Here is a 10379-nt window from a genome sequence, read left to right as displayed (position 1 = left end):
CCGCCCCAATCTCTGTATTTTTCATTCTAGAAACCAGAAATCAGACTATGCTAACAAGACGGTGACTCTAACTTCTAGTTCAGCCTGGGATAGTCTTTATGCTTTTATCCTGGAATATTTACTAATAGTGCTCCCTTCACTCTCAAAAGGGTTGCAACTAGGACAATAAATTGTATGATCAGCTTACCTAAGAAGCATGTATCAACTTCTGCTCTTTATTTTACAGAAATAAGTTATTCGGTTGGGTTTTCTTTCCATCAACAGTTTTCATACTTTTTAAAAAAATCTCTCACCATGTTTTATTTAGGGCTTCACAAAGATTTGAAGACGTGCATACAGAATAGGTGGTGATAACAGTCACAGTAATTTACATTTACAAATCAATGATTTATCTAAATTATATACCTTACACCCAATTACCTTATTTAATACTTATAAAACCTTGTGAAGTGGGCACTACTGTTATCTTTATTTAACAGATAAGCAAACTGAAGTGTAGAGATGCTAAGTAACTTGCCCTAAGCTCAGGACCAAGGCAGTCAGGATTTTTGCCCATGACCTTCTTCAAAGTCTAAGCTCCAAATGAATCTACTAAGAGCCATGGCCCTCTTGCTGCTCTAACATGCTACAGTGCCATGGAACAGCAGTTCTTATCCCTGATTATTTGCCAGATAAAGCAGGGCATAAAGAAGTATGAGAAGAGGAAAGCATTATATTAAACATGCTGTTGAGAGATCCAAATTTTCATATACAGTTATATCTATAGCTGTAGGAATATTTGTGGAGAATGTAAAAAAAAATTAGCAGAAAGTTTCAACCTGTGTTCTAGTGTAAACTATGTATCCAGAAAATTGATGTCTTACTGTTTCATCTATATGTTTTAAAATAACTGAACCATTTAAAATTAGCAACTTGGCCAGCAATTTCTAACTCATAACATTTTGAGTTAACTGAAGCTAGAACTTCTTTTCATTATTCTCATGGACCTACTATAAGGGAAGGCCCAACATACCTAGGCTAAATAAATGGTGCTCAGTATGGTTGGCCAAATATTTGCCACAAGACTGAAACACTGTAGGTAAGCAAATATATTGCAGAGAGGTGGAATTGTCACCAAACTATTTGCTATTAGGCTGAGGTCTGGAAAGTGACGGAAGTCTGAACACCGGAAGTAGAGAGGAAAGTCTCTGAAATTCTATTTCAGAAGTACCCACATGAAAAAGAAAATCAAAATTGTATGATTAAGATGCCATACTAAATGCAAATAGACTTATTTAGGGCTTCGGCTGAAGGACTCTTATTTGGTATTAGAGATTTAGGAATTACTGAATGTGAACTCTGGCCTGAGGTAGTGAATATGAAAGAAATGTGTTGTTGATCTTTTTGCAAAGTTTGAGGTAATATCTTGGGGGGGAGAAAGTCAAGAACTTCCTGAAATATGGAGGGCTGAACAGCAGTTGCAAAGATGAGGGGTATTTATTTTGTGGACTGAAAAAACATGGTTGTATTTGGGAGTAATAACTGCTCATTAATGTGTCGGTGGCCAAAGGAAGGTGTCTTTGAGGGCTATGCAGGGGGCTAGGCTAATGGTGGTAGTGTAGTAAACAGTGAGCACGCAAGTAGGCAGTCTCAATAGTAAAATTATATGAGATTATCACTAAAGGCTAAGTAATAAAGTGGGAAATGGCTGTGACAAGACACATGGCGAATGTGAATGTTCCTGTTGTGGGCGTTGAAGATTCTGAAGGAGTCAGAAAACAAACTGAAGGTATTACTTGAAGAGATCAACATCAAGAGATTGTGTACGGAGTGCTTCAGAGGGATAATGTAGAAGAAAGATGAATATGGAAGTGCCTGAGGTTAGGAACAAAGCAGGGGTATAGTCTTTGGTTAACACAAAACTAATTCTTTTACAGAGGTAAAACAGAAAACAGATTTTCTTCCATTCGGCCAAACCAAACACTAATAAAATTGGCCAGCATGAATGCAGAAATAAATCATCGCAAACATGATTAATGTGCGCATGTAAAAGAGTTTCTAAAAGCAGGTACACAATACAGTATATTTTTTTCCACCATCATATAAGCTTTATAACATTTCATAATTTGATAGTTCAAGAATAAAAAAAAAAAGCTCTAAATGTTGACTCTCTGAAGGCATTATAGATATATCTAGCAAGAAAAAAATTTTAAATGATTAGTTGAAAGTGAAAAAGCATAATTTTTGAAATGTCTTTGTTTTTTAAATTTAAAGTGTAATGGAGAATTTATTTTTTAAAGTGGTTTAAGGTTCAAAGCAAAATTGAGGGAAAGGTACAGAGATTTCCCATATAATCCTTGACTTCAGGCATCATAATTACTCAAAGTCCATGGATTACATTAGGGTTCACTCTTGGTGTTATACATTCTATGGGCTTGGACAAATCTATAATGACATGTATCCACCATTATAGTATTATTGCACTAAAAATCCACATTAGCGTAATTTTACTGCACTAAAAATCATCCCTTTCTCTAGTCCCAACTCCTGCAACCACTGTCCTTTTTACTATCTCCACAGTATTTGTTTTTCCAGAAAGTCACATGGTCAGAAACAGAGTATCCAGCCTTTTTGCATTGGCTTCTTTGACTCAGCAATATGTATTTATGTTTCCTCCTTGACTTTTCACGGCTTCATAGCTCATTTCTTTTTATCACTGAATAATATTTCATTGTCTAGACGTACCACAGCAGTTTATTCATCCATTCACCTACTGAAGGACATGTTGGTTGATTGCTGATTTTGGCAATTATAAATAAAGGTGCTATAAAGATTCATGTGTAGGTTTCTGTGTCGACATTAGTTTAAAACTCTTTTGAGTAAATACCAAAGAGCATGACTGCTGAATTGTAAAAATGGAAATTCTCCAGTTTTAGGGAGGTGGTATCTCCAGGAGCCAGTCCCCAGGGAGAGCAGTAACTCAGTTACAGGGAGGTGATAACTCCAGGCGCCAGCCCCAGGAGAAGCACAACATTCCAAGGTGCAGATGATAAAACTGTCTACCAGGCCCTGTCTGATCTGAGAGTCCCCATTTGTCTTTGTACAAAATGTTAAGGGCTAACTTCTGCTTCTTGTAATCTGCTTATTCAAGGATGTAGTTGGAGGCTTTATAAGCTGCCTCCTCTGGAAGCTCGGGGCTGATCTCCTCTAACCCTGTGTGGTAGAGAGTCAGTCGCCGGCTGGCTAATAAAGGCTCATAATTAATCTCAATTGGCTCCGCGAGTCTTAGAATCATTCGTGCCATAACATTTGGAGGCCCCAGTGAGATTTCTCCAGCGGGGGAGATCTCCTAAGACCCGCAACTCCGGCCGCCTTGGACGAGGACCTGCCCATTCAGGGAACGGCCGCTGAGAGACGTACCTCAGCCCCGGACGCCAGGCAGACTCGCCCAGGAGGGCAGGTGGACAAAAAGGTTTAATTCTGCAACAATTGGGCACGAACCATCTGGAGCAACTTCACTGCTGAGTAAGACTGCGCTTGGATCTGTCTGTTGGTGGGCCCTAAAGAGAACTAGTGGAAGGCTGGATGCAGCAATACTTCCCTAGTCCGGTCAAGGTCTGAGACGTCAGACTTGACTCCAGGTATTCGGTTTTCTGGTGCACTAGTGTTTTGTGTGACCTGTAGTTTGTCTTGTCAGTCTGTATTGTGTCTGTCTGTCCAGACCGGCCGAATGTACTGTTACCCTCCTATTGCTTTAGCCTTCATAAGTTTACTTAGTTTGATTCTTTCCTTAGGTCTGGCCTCCGTGGCCCTGCCCGGCTGGATGCTAGGTCTGGCTTATTTGGCTTTTGTGGGGATTTTCTCTGTTCTTGCCTGTCTTTACTAACATGGGTCAGGCTTCCTCCTCAAATCGTCCTACCCCACTGCAGTGCCTCCTTAACCAATTTAAGGATTTTAAGAGACGAGCCCAAGCCTACAGAGCTAATATCACTCCATTCAACTTCCAAAGGTTCTGCCAGTTAGAGTGGCCCACATTTGGAACAGGGTGGCCATCAGAAGGGTCACTCGACCTGCAAGCAGTCTTTCAGGTGTGGGATATCATCTAAAGAGATCCTGGCCACCCTGATCAGGCTCCATGTATCGATGTGTGGGTTGATATCATTTCTGATGCCCCCAAGTACTTGAAGGACTGCCGCTGTGGTCAAGAGTCAAGGGCGACTCCCAAGCCTATCCTTCTCTCAGCACCAAAGGGGCAAAAGGAGAAACCGTCCAGACAGACACCTAACTCTCTTTACCCTGTCTTACAGGAACTCCCTGAGGACCCCGAGATCACTACTCCTCCCTCTTCTTCCCCTTGTAACCCGTTCCTGTCTCCATCCAACTGGGAGGCAGAACCTCTCTGGATCCCTCCCCATACCCACACTGGAGCTGTGTATCAGCCCCCACAAGACCCTGACCCTGCTCCTGATTCCTCAAACCAGGCAGCAGTCCTGGCCCTGCTCCAGCAATTGGCACCCCCAGTTGGGGGAGAAACCCAGAGGCCATTCATGGTCTATGTCCCTTTCTCCATCAGCGATTTATACAATTGGAAACACCAGAACCCCTTATTCTCAGAGAAATCCCAGGGATTAATCTCTCTCCTAGAGACTATTTTCTTTACCCACCAGCCAACTTGGGACGATTGTCAGCAACTTCTCCAGGTCCTGTTTACCTCAGAGGAGCAGGAACAAATCCTGAGGGAGGCTGCAAGGATGGTGTTAGAGCCCAATGGGCAGCCTTCCACCGATCCAGTCCCGCATCCAGCATGTTTTCCCGAACACCCGTCCACCTTGGGACCCCAACACCAACCAAGGTAAGGAGGCTCTCCAACGGTATCTCCAGCTTTTGCTCCAGGGCTTCCGGTCTGCTGCCCAATGACCCATTAAGCGAGGTCATCCAAGCTAAGGATGAATCACCAGCAGCGTTCCTGGAACAACTCTTAAGAGTCGTACCGGTTATATATCCCTATTAACCCAGAGGACCCTAATAATAGGACGGCTGTAAATTTAACCTTTGTCAGTCAATCGGCCCCAGATATTAGAAAGAAACTGCAGAGGATGGAAGAGTTTGAAGGAAAGAACCTGTCTGAACTGGTCGAGATAGCCCAACGAGTACTCAACAATAGAGATGAGGTAGACATAACACAGACCAAGAAGATGACCAAGGTCCTGCTTGCAACCATGCAAGGAGCCAATCCAAAGGGCCCTGTCCTCTAGTCGGATCGAGGCTATTCTGAGGATACCCCAGCCGCACACCAAGCGACAGGTTCGAGAGTTCCTGGGAACAGTAGGTTACTGCAGGCTTTGGATTCCGGGGTTCGCAGAAATAGCTAAGCCCCTGTACACCAGTACCAGAGGGAAAGGAGAGGACCTAGCCTGGGGAAAGGAAGAAAGGAAAGCATTTGAAGCCCTAACCACAGCCCCTGCATTCGCCCTGCCTAATCTGGAAAAGCCATTCCAGCTCTTTGTTACCGAGGTGTGGGGAATCGCGAAAGGGGTCCTCACACAGACCCGAGGACCCTGGAAGCGACCAGCTGCATACCTCTCCAAAAGATTGCACTATGTGGCAGCAAGATGGCCCAACTGTTTGAGGGCAATCGCTGCCACTGCAATCCTCACTAAGGAAACCCTAAAATTGACACTAGGGCAGACCCTCCAGATCATCGCCCCACACGCAGTTGAGTCAGTGCTTTGCAGTCCACCGGACCGGTGGATTTCCAATGCTCGAATCATCCAGTATCAGGTCCTGCTTCTCAACCCACCCCACATACAGTTCCTGAAAACTGCCGCACTCAACCCAGCCACCCTACTGCCTGACAATGACCCTCGCCAACTCCTACATGACTGTCTTGAGGTCCTAGAGAACATCACCTGCACCAGACCAGACCTGACAGACAGCCCTTGGCCAAACTCGGACACTACTCTATTTATGGATGGAAGTAGCTTCGTCTCAGAAGGAGTCAGGTATGCTGGGGCTGCAGTGGTTACCACTGAGACTGTCATCTGGGCACAAGCCCTAAGCCATGGAACTTCAGCTCAGAGGGCTGAACTAGTAGCAGTGACTCAAGCTCTGAGGTGGGGTAAAAACAAAACTGTTAATATCTATACGGACAGCAGGTATGCCTTTGCCACGGCACATGTACATGGGGCATTATATAAGGAAAGGGGGCTACTGACCTCAGGAGGAAAAGAAATCAAGAATAAGGAAGAAATACTAGCTCTGCCTGAGGCAATTTGGCTGCCAAAGAAAGTGGCAATCATCCACTGCCCAGGGCACCAGAACTCGCGCTCTGAGGTAGCAGGAGGCAATTCCTTCACTGATCAGAGAGCAAAGGAGGCTGCCCGAAAACCAGTGGGGCCAATTGACATTCTGCCGGCCCTACTGCCCAGAGTGCTAACAGACATCCATACCTACACTCCAGGGGAAGCTGAACTATGCAACAAGCTGGGAGGAAAAGAGGAATCTACTGGGTGGGTTAGGATTCCGGACGGCCGCACTGCAGTACCTGAGGCCTTGGGCCAAGTGAGACCTTATAACCCAGGTTCACCAGAGCACTCACTTGGGAGGGACCAAGTTAACTGAACTGATGAAAAGAGACTATTGCATCCCAGGACTACAACAAATGGCTAAGCAGGTATCAGCCCAGTGCCACATCTGCACACAAGTGAATCCAGGGCCCTCCAAGAAAATACAACAAGGAACGAGACTTCGTGGACAGGCACCAGGGGAACACTGGAAGTTGGATTTCACTAAGGTCAGCCCGGGAACCTTCGGATTCAAGTACTTGCTTGTGTTCACCAACACTTTTTCAGGATGGACTGAAGCCTTCCCCACCAAGCAGGAGACAGCTCAGGTAGTAGCAAAGAAATTAGTCTTAGAAATAGTGCCTCGATTTGGCCTGCCCATAACACTGGAGTCTGACAACAGCCCGGCGTTCATCACCCAGACCAGCCCATCTCTAGCAAAGATGTTAGGGATCAATTGGAAATTGCATTGCATTTATAGGCCGCAGAGTTCAGGGCAAGTAGAAAGAATAAATAGAACCTTGAAAGAAACTTTAACTAAGTTCAAGCTGGAAACTGGCAAAAACTGGGTGAGTCTCCTCCCCTTTGCCCTGTTAAGGGCACGGTGCACACCCTATTGTAAGGGTATCAGGCCTTATGAAATAATGTTTAGAAGACTCCCTCCTCTCCTCCCCAAGTTAGGGGAAGAAAAGCTAACAGAAGTTCATAATTTTTCACTGCTTAAGTCTTTGCAGGCCCTCCATCTCGCATGGCAGGAGACCCACCAACTGGTCTCTGCCACCAGAACAACCGCTCAGCAACCAGTCCAGCCACACAATCATGCTCCGAGTGATTGGATCTGGGTGGAGAAGGTACAGCCTGCTTCTCTTGAGCCCCACTGGGACGGAACTTTCCCTGTCATCCTCACAACACCCACCGCGGTCAAGGTAGCTGGGCGCCGTCATTGGATTCACTGAAAATAGGTTGGCTAGAGATATTCACTATGGAAATAGGAACGCCCATCTCGGTTCTAGTTAACTCCCATCTATACACTTGGGGCTGGTGAGGATTGCTAGAGTGACAGTGAGTGACATGTAGGAAGATAGAGACAATTAAGATGGTCCAGTCCAAACCCTTGAAAGTCTTATCTTTAGAGGGTCCTCTGACTGACACAGGGTCCATCGTTCCGATGTCTGTGGTGGATGCGCAGCCTTGATCCTAGTATGGTGAATCCAATGACGGCGCCCAGCTACCTTGACCGCGGTGGGTGTTGTGAGGATAACAGGGAAAGTTCCGTCCCAGTGGGGCTCAAGAGAAGCAGGCTGTACCTTCTCCACCCAGATCCAATCACTGGGAGCATGATTGTGTGGCTGGACTGGTTGCTGAGCGGTTGTTCTGGTGGCAGAGACCAGTTGGTGGGTCTCCTGCCATGCGAGATGGAGGGCCTGCAAAGACTTAAGCAGTGTAAAATTATGAACTTCTGTTAGCTTTTCTTCCCCTAACTTGGGGAGGAGAGGAAGGAGTCTTCCAAACATTATTTCATAAGGCCTGATACCCTTACAATAGGGTGTGCACCGTGCCCTTAACAGGGCAAAGGGGAGGAGACTCACCCAGTTTTTGCCAGTTTCCAGCTTGAACTTAGTTAAAGTTTCTTTCAAGGTTCTATTTATTCTTTCTACTTGCCCTGAACTCTGCGGCCTATAAATGCAATGCAATTTCCAACTGATCCCTAACATCTTTGCTAGAGATGGGCTGGTCTGGGCGATGAACGCCGGGCAAAGCTTACTATAAGGCAAGGGGCCGACTCTGGTCATCCCCATACGGGGTGCAGAAACCTCGCTATGGAAAAAGGACTTCAAGGAACACAGCTTTATATGTGTCCTCAGGAAGGAAGCCCCACATGTGCTAAGCCAAATGAATATTATTGTGCCTCTTGGGGCTGCGAAACAATCGCACCATGGGAGAGTGAACTGGGTGGAAGAGATCACTACATATCTCTCAGCCGCCCTATTCAGCCTGTATGTACTAATCTAGGAAGCTGTAACCCTGTAACCCTCACTGTAAAACAATGGAATGCATAGGCCTGGACCACAGGGAAAACATGGGCCCTTCGGTTATATGTATCAGGAGTTGATCCTGGTATACTCATCACTGTACAGCAGCAGGTAAACCGCCGCTTCTCACCTCTACCGATAGGACCCAATCACCTACTAAACCCCTTGATACCTTTGCCCCTGCCATCTCTACCTCAACCCACATCCCCAAAGGGACTACCTCTGCCCCTTAACTCCTTAGAAAGTGCTGCCCCCACCACCCCCACTATTCAGAGCATCCCAAGGCCACCACAACTCCCTAGCAGAGGTAGTTTTACAGAACAGGAGAGGACTGGATCTCCTCTTCTTGAAACAGGGAGGTCTCTGCATGGCTTTGGGTGAAACCTGCTGTTTCTATGCTAATCATTCAGGTATTATTAGAGATAGTTTAGCCCTGGTCAGACAGAGACTCCGTGACAGAGAAGAACTACGTCAGCGGACAGGGTCTTGGTATGAGAACCTGTTCAACAGATCCCCTTGGTTAACTACACTGCTTACCTCCATCACAGGACCCCTAATGCTGGTATTTCTGGGTTGCTATTTGGCCCCTGTGTAATTAATTGGATAACTACCTATGTCAGAAAGCAGGTCCAGGCAGTAAAACTCATGGTCCTCAGAACAAACTACCAACCACTCCAAGTCAGAGAATCAATGATTTGATTTCCCTTTGAAAACCAGTGGGGAATGTAAGAGTGGAAATTCTCCAGTTTTAGGGAGGTGGTATCTCCAGGCGCCAGCCCCCCAGGGAGAGCAGTAACTCAGTTACAGGGAGGAGATAACTCCAGGCACCAGCCCCGGAAGAAGCACAACATTCCGAGGTGCAGATGATAAAACTGTCTACTAGGCCCTGTTTGATCTGAGAGTCCCCATTTATCTTTGTACAAAATGTTAAGGGCTAACTTCTGCTTCTTGTAATCTGCTTATTCAAGGATGTAGTTGGAGGCTTTATAAGCTGCCTCCTCTGGAAGCTCGGGGCCGATCTCCTCTAACCCTGTGTGGTAGAGAGTCAGTCGCCGGCTGGCTAATAAAGGCTCATAATTAATCTCAATTGGCTCCATGGGTCTTAGAATCATTTGTGCCATAACAGAATCATATGATAAAAGCATATTTAGTTTATAAGAAACTGCCAAACTATCTTCCAAAGTGGCTGTACCATTTTGTTTTAGTTTGTATATCCCTGATAAGGTATGATGTGGAGCATCTTTTCATGTGCTTATCTGCCATCTGTATATCTTCTTTGGTGAGGTGGCCTGTCCAGGTCTTTGGCTCATTTTTGAATTGTGTTATTTATTTTCTTATTGTTGAGTTTTAAGAGTTCTTTGTATATTTTGGATAACAATCCATTATTAGGTGTGTCTTTTGTAAGTTATTTTCTCCCAGTGCCTTCTCTTCTCATTATCTTTTTGCAGAACAGAAGTTTTAATTTTAATGAAGTCCAGCTTATCAATGATTTTTTTTCATGGATCACCCTTTTGATATTGTATCTAGAAAGTCACCGCCATACTCAAAGTCATCTGGATTCTCTCTTGTTATCTTATAGAAATTTTATTATTTTGCATTTTACATTCAGGTCTGTGATCCATTTTAATTTTTCTGAAGGGAGTATGATTTGTATTTAGGTCCATTTTTTAATTTCTTTTTATGTGGACATCTAGTTGTTCAGTATCATTTATTGAAAAGGCTATTTTTGCTCTATTGTATTATCTTTTCTCCTTTGCCAAAAACCACATAACTGTATTTAAGTGAATTTATAACCGTGTAAATC

Source organism: Pteropus medius, unplaced genomic scaffold, assembly GCF_902729225.1.
Source record: "Pteropus medius unplaced genomic scaffold, Ma_sr-lr_union100, whole genome shotgun sequence".
Classification (NCBI taxonomy): domain Eukaryota; kingdom Metazoa; phylum Chordata; class Mammalia; order Chiroptera; family Pteropodidae; genus Pteropus; species Pteropus medius.
Note: the sequence above shows the minus strand (reverse complement) of the source record.